The sequence below is a fragment of the Hyalella azteca genome, unplaced genomic scaffold (assembly GCF_000764305.2).
Source record: "Hyalella azteca isolate HAZT.00-mixed unplaced genomic scaffold, Hazt_2.0.2 contig7741, whole genome shotgun sequence".
In the NCBI taxonomy this organism is placed as follows: Eukaryota; Metazoa; Arthropoda; class Malacostraca; order Amphipoda; family Hyalellidae; genus Hyalella; species Hyalella azteca.
This window is the reverse complement of record NW_025937857.1, coordinates 711,655-718,746: the sequence shown is the minus strand read 5'-3', so window position 1 is coordinate 718,746 and position 7,092 is coordinate 711,655.

Sequence of the window (7,092 nt, the reverse complement as noted above, 5' to 3'; positions counted from 1 at the left end):
GAGTTTTTTCAAGCCACACAATCAATAGAATAGAATAGAAGTGTCGGCATTGAAGAAAATAGGCCCATGGCCTGTTGCCGATTCTTGAACTTTTCGTTACTTGATTCACAAGGGATCCGGCCTTTGGAACCCGATCTTTCCATAGCTGACGATTGATTGAGATAGCTGCTGGACTTATTGCCTGGTCCGTAATTTGCTAGGCATTTTAAGACTGAACATATGCTCTTTTTAGTTTATAGCCGTGGCCCTTGGTGTTGGTTCTTGTTTCAAATTCTAGTAATCCTTCTGGGACCTTTTATAAGTCATGAGTATATGTACTTGTATACTTCAATGAGGTCCCCACGCAGACGTCGATAACTGAGGCTTGAAAGCTTCATAATCTTTAATCTTTCCTCATAGGACTTGCCTTTCAAGCCCGGAACTATTCTTGTTGCATGTCTTTGAACACTCTCTACTAAATTTCTGTCCTTTTCAAATTTCGGTGACCATACGACGTTTCCATACTCTAAGTTCGGGCGCACGACAGCAACAAACAACTGCTTCATCGTTCCTGCATCTGGGAACTCGAAAGAGCGTCTGATCGGTCCAAGTCGTTTATTGGCTTTATTATTAACTTGACCTTCAATAGGCTTAGAAAATTTCAACTCATTGTCGATTTTAACTCCTAAATCCTTTTCCGTGGTCGACTTCGACATCATAACTTTGTCGTTGTAACCGTGTCATCTCCTACTGTAATCTTGTTGTTCATTATTCTTGCCAAGGTGGATAACTTTACATTTGTCAGCGTTAAAACGCAGCTGCCACTTATCAGNTACCTTCTGTGTTATCGTTATTTTCTGTTGTGTGCAGATTAGCTTTCATTTCCACCAGCTCGTTTCGTAACGAGTGTAATTCGCTACGCAACAAGCTCAGTTCTTTATTGTGGTTCTCTTCCATTTTGGCACTCTTTCTCAATTCCTGTTTGATGATTTCTTCCATTTCGGCCTTAAAGACAGAAAATATAGAAGAGCACTTCTCTTCCACCATTTTTCGCTTTTTACAGCGCTAAGTGCAGGTTGTTGGCAGTCCTGGCAATATCAGTGTATTGGCCAACTTTATCCAAAAGTCATTCTTAACGTTTCTTGCACTCAGGTGCACTCGATTTGATTTCGGTAGAGCGAATAAAAACTTTTATAAGGTCATTAACGCTGCATCTTTAAGCCAGTTTTTCATCAATCTTTATGACATATTAGTAACAAGAAAGTTCATCTCAAAATCGTCGATGAATTCAACAGGCTTTGTGACACTCTTGACAACAATGTCAAATCCCGAACTAAAAGCAACAAAGGCCCCTGCAAAAACGCGGGAGTTGTCCGCGAGGCCGGTGTAGTCTATAAATTTTGCTTCAAAGAAGGTTGTAGACTTCTTCATGTTTTAGATAACATCGGACAGATTGGACTAACAATCAAGACTCCGAGCCACTGTTTCGTTAGCTACCTTCAAACTGGAGGGCAGGTGAACCACGCGAGACAAGCTTGATCGCCTCTGCTAGCAGAGGCTGGACATAGGCTATGCATGTCCTGTGTGTAGTAGTCCTTGATATATATATATATATATATATATATTCATAGTTCCAACAATTACCGGACAAAATTGGTAACATTACCGGACACGGGGTACAAAACCGGACAAAACCGAGTCCGGTAATGTACTGCAATTAGTTTGTACTTAAAAACCGGACACGAAAATGCTCCCGGTGGCTGTGGCTGTCTGAGACAGCCTGACGGACGATCGTTGACGAGTGCAGCGGTTGTCCAGCTCTGCGAAGACCTTGGTAATGGCGTCCAGTGCAAGCTATATAGCTTGTAGCAAGAGGTATCAAGCAAGTTATAGCCCGCCGACGGTGTCGTGCCATCCGTCGGAGGGCTGTGTGTGTGGCAGAGGTCTTGTTCTCTGCTGCACGTTAAAGCGAGGGACCTCAGGGTTAGGTCGAGTCCGGTCTGGTTCGTTTACTGGGTGCTTGGAAAGTAGCTGAACTTGACCTGACTTGGACCTAACCTGCGAGGATTCTCGCTGTGGTCAAAAGAGGTATCAGGCAAGATATAGCCCCTGACGGTGTCGTGCCATCCGTCGGAGGGCTATGCGTGTGGGAGAGGCGTTGTCCTCTGCTGCATGTGGAAGCGAGTGACCTCAGGGTTCTGTGTGACGAATTCGTCACACCAGGGCGTAAAGGGTTAACATAGGCCAAATAGAGGTGAGACTTGTTAGGATGAGCTGGATATTGTTTACAAAATAACTTAGGAGGAAAATTAAATATACCACTATGAATAAAATTAGCAAGAAAATTGATTTGCACTCCCAAGATTATTGTTGCGCCTTAGTACTGTACCACCAACTATACAAGATACGTTATCTGCACAGATGAGTCTTACTTACAATCACTACGTTAGTCAACGAACCCGATGAACTAGTACCATAGTTTGTAGTTAATATACACTATACAGCCTGTTACAGTGGCGCCACTGCCACATATACAAGTATAAGATCGGCTAACTCAGGATTTCCAGCCATATGACTTGACTTATTGTTGCACTGAGAACGCAAGGAAGATAATGGAACACGTCTTACCTTGGTCGCAGTTCAAACGACCTAACTCCTTCCTGTTCTTGACTCGTAACGGTAACTAACTCTAAACTCGTTTATGAAATGTTTCATGGTAAGAAGTTATTGAGAAAAAACGCTCATAGCCGTCCCTTATTACCAAGTTTGACGGCACGTCAAATTCATGCTTGGCGGTACCTGTTACTGATAGTGATGCCGCTCGATGAGCGGCATCACTAACAGTAAATAGATGAGAATAGGAACTAAGTGTGATGTTTGGCAAAGCTGGCCTCCGAAACGCGCCCCGTAATTTTGAGGTTTGTCTCTCGCAACTCCTTTGCAGACAGGGGTTATTAGCCCTAATTTTAGATAACTAGGAACGTTTCCTTCTCTCAACGATGTTTTCCAGTGCAAATTCAAAATGACCTTTAGTACACCAGCACATCTTTTCAATAACACTGCAGAGACCCCATCTGGTCTGTGAGCCGAATAAGTCGATAATTCTTGGATACTCCTCGGTAGATCTGGTGTTTCAAAATAAATGTTCATCATCACTCACCACCCTGGTAATTCTTGAATGACAAAAGTTTTTTCTTCTGTCTTGAGTATCGGGGTTTGCTGCAAACTTTTTCAAACTGCGCTCCTAGCAGTTCGCACATGCCCTGGTCGTTATTCTTCAGAGGCCCCACTGCTTATAACTTTTGCTCCCTAATGTATTTTCCCAAGTTTATGCACACCCAAAGTTGTGTTCTACTAATATGATTAGTCATTATATTTATCATATGTGTTAAATCATTATATTTATTACAAATGATAATATATCACAAATTAAAATATGTTATTTGATTGGATGAGTCCGTCACATGCTTGCATGCTTTTTTTACTGCGCACTTTAGTCCTGATGAGGAAAGGACGTACGTTGGCTTTAGCTTTTTCGTTTTTGTAGCCTGGCTTAATTAACTCTGGTTCTAGACACAAGTATAGATAGGTAAAATATGAGATCGTTCTAATTTTCGTGCATATTTTTTTATGAATTTTTGCCTCCACAAAATGGCCCGTTTTCGCATTTCAGTTTTAGTTCATTTTATTTTACTCATTTTAATTATTAGAATTAGTTGATAAACTATTGAATCATTTTAAGTTTCATGGAATTTTTTCATATCCAGAAGCCCGTCATAATACATGAAGCCATCTGAAATAAACGTGCTCTCGAATTTTCGGTTTGGCTTTGTTTAATTTACTTGTTCCTTAATTTACTTGTTCCTTAATTTACTTGTTCCTTAATTTACTTGTTACTTAATTTACTTGCTGCTTAATTCAATTGTTGCGCGGTCAAACCTAATGAAGGCTAATTCAAACTCCCCATTCTGCCCTCTTGTAGAGCGGCAGTTCAATGGTTTGATGGGCTTGCAATTTAACATTGAGGTGGTTATTTTTTTCCATTTCGCCTTTATAAAGACCCAAGATATGCGAGTATACCAGCGGATGGAGACTACTTTCTTAGATACGAACTTGCGCTCATTCATGATATGTATAAGAATTTATATACATAAAAAGTTTATTTTTTAAATTTTTTGTCCATAATTTTATTTCCTTCCTCTGTTGAATTTGTTGATGCACACACAACAGATGAAATTATGTGCACCAGCGATTGACATTTTAGATAGTTACTTTGACACCTAGGGGAAATACACTCAATGTTTTAAACCATCACTCAATTCTCCCGTGGCAAGTGATGTGGAAGGTTTCCATTCTTAGTGGCCAAGTGACTTTCACCGGGACTGGGCTTCAGCTATATAATTTCTAGGTCACTTAACACGTTGACTACGTATTGGTACATATGCGTACCACGAAATGTATTTCTCCAGGAGGTAGTGGTACATAATTCAGGTTGCCTAAAATCGGCCAAATCCGAGAACAAAAAAGGCCGATTATTCAATGTATTCTAGTTTATTTGTAGGTTGCGCTATAAAAATTCCATTTATTTACTTTTTGCAGTATTTGAAATTTAATTAGGAAGTACCCCTATCGTAAATTTTAGCCGGCCAACGCAATTGAGAAAAACTAAATCACGGAATTTGTCCGGAAAAAATGACCGTCTGGCAACCCTGCTTAAAAAAAGTACAAAATATGAAATAATAGTACAAGACGAAGCAATCGTAGTCAACGTGTTAATAATAATAATAGTAATAATAATAATAATAATAGCTGTTTCAGCGTTTATTAGGCCGTAGGCCTGTCGCCGATTCTGATCATCACACCCTTCCCTTGAAGACAACACCAATCTAGAACGCCACTCCAAATAATATTCTACAATTCTTACGCGGCTCATACTTAAACTGGCAAATTTGATGTGAGAACCGATATAGATCTCATATCAAAGGGTTACCGTAATTCACGACAATCCTCGCTAAGCCTGACACAATCCACAATCGACGAGGAAAACAGTTGTGACGGTAACACATCCGATCTATAATGAAACAGAACAAGACTAGCAGAGAAAAAATCAGTGATGTTCCATACCAAGACTTCTTCGTCCCCTTGAATCATTCCCATATACGTCCATTTATTTTAGGAGCATCAAGAAGCCCTCCTCCTCCCCGAAAAGAGATATTGTATATTGACAAACTTAAAAACGAAGAACGCGGTCCTGAAACACTCAATGCATGAAAATCGTATTTTCGATGAGGACACGTGGCCGAATTAGACTTTACAAGCTGAAATCTGACAAGCAGCAACACATCTAGCATGGACAGATAATTTACACTTTTATATGATAATTATCATCCGCGTCCAAGAAAAATCTTATTATTTTTATAGTTGATGCCCTAAAATGCAAAAACAATGGCTCACTTCACAGCGATGCGATGGCACGGCAACCCGATGCAGTTATAATGAAAAGAGCATCATGACTGCCACCCGGCTACAACGAAATAAAAATTTTCAACACCAACTTATAAAGGAAAACGGTATTCATTGAATTAATTGAAAAGTCTAATAATTGATGCTAAGTTGGTCAACGAAGTATCCTAATTTAAATTAGTATTACATATACAACAGTTTTTAAAATTAATTCGATCTAATTGATGAGGAAAATTAGGCGAGCGATGAAATTGCATGTCGAACTGATTTGTACATGAATCCTCAATGAAAAGCGGTAAAAGCATTACTTGATAACATTGTCAATTGCAAAGAATTTTAAAACAATGAAACGCCTAGTAAATTGACAGAAGTTTCATCAAAAACATTCCGGAGACCAGGTCCATCATTCGTTAAAAAATTATGGATTATGATTTAAAATAAAAGAAAAAAACTATACTCACAAAAGAGACTAAGACCTAAATTCCAAATAAGAGGCCAAGAAAAAAAATTCTATTGAGCAGCGCCAGAACTCATGAACGAAATCGAGTGCCAGGGAGTTAACAATAACTCGCTGCCATGGACGTACCATCAAAACTCGCCTAGTACTCGTAGCGGCTAATTTCTCGTCGGTGATTGGCGGGTTTACCTTTGAAATCCGTCGGTAATTGGGGGACGGAATTACGAACACGTAAATATTCTTGATTTAACGACCCCAGATGTAGCAGTTTCCTCGTACGTTGATGCGGGCTGCGCACAACTATCCATAACCCAGAGAGGACACACACATAACCCAGAGAGGACCACATTCGTGCAGGGATGCCATTCTTCTGCCTGAAGAAGGAACACATTCTGAACTTATTTGTCAGCAAATTAACATTCGGAAAACATGTCATGCTTAAAAACCCAACTCTATGGATATGCAAAGTTTTAATAAATAGTTTTCCTCTAATCAATATCAAAACTCATTTCAGAATGTCACTGCAGGTTAACAAAATAATTTTAAACAAGTTATTGCCTGGTAATTGTGCATTTGGTATTACGTACTAAGCTTATGGTTGAAGCTTCACAATGCATTTCCTGCGCAAAAAGATTACAGAAGTTCAATTCAATACTGAACATTTGATTTCCAGAATATTGCTGACCTGGTGTTGGTTAGAAATAACTTTTACGACAGTCGTTTTGATTATTGTAATTTTTCTACCAGAAGTTGACCTTTTTTTAGGAATGTAGAAACGAAAATTCGTTCCTAGTGCATTACGATCACCTACAATTATTATTCAACGAGGAGCAACACAACGTACTTTTTGAAGGGTTCAAGCTAAGAAAGCAATTTCGGAGTGTTTTGCATCTTGTTGTAAAAAAGATATACAACAATAACTACATACCTACTACATGACTGCTGGAAAAGAAGGAAAATTGATGGGTAAAGCAATTCATACTTAACATGGATATAGGTGTCATATTGAAAATTTTGATACTTCATGCTTATTCATACTTCATACCGGCTATTTTTGCCGCGTTTAGATACAAGAATTTTAATTTGACGATAAAAAGATTAATAGACGTAAACTTTCATTAAAAATCTGACTGTTAGCTTACAAATTTTTTCCGAGTAAAGATCACTGAAACCAAATTTCATCTGCAATGTTG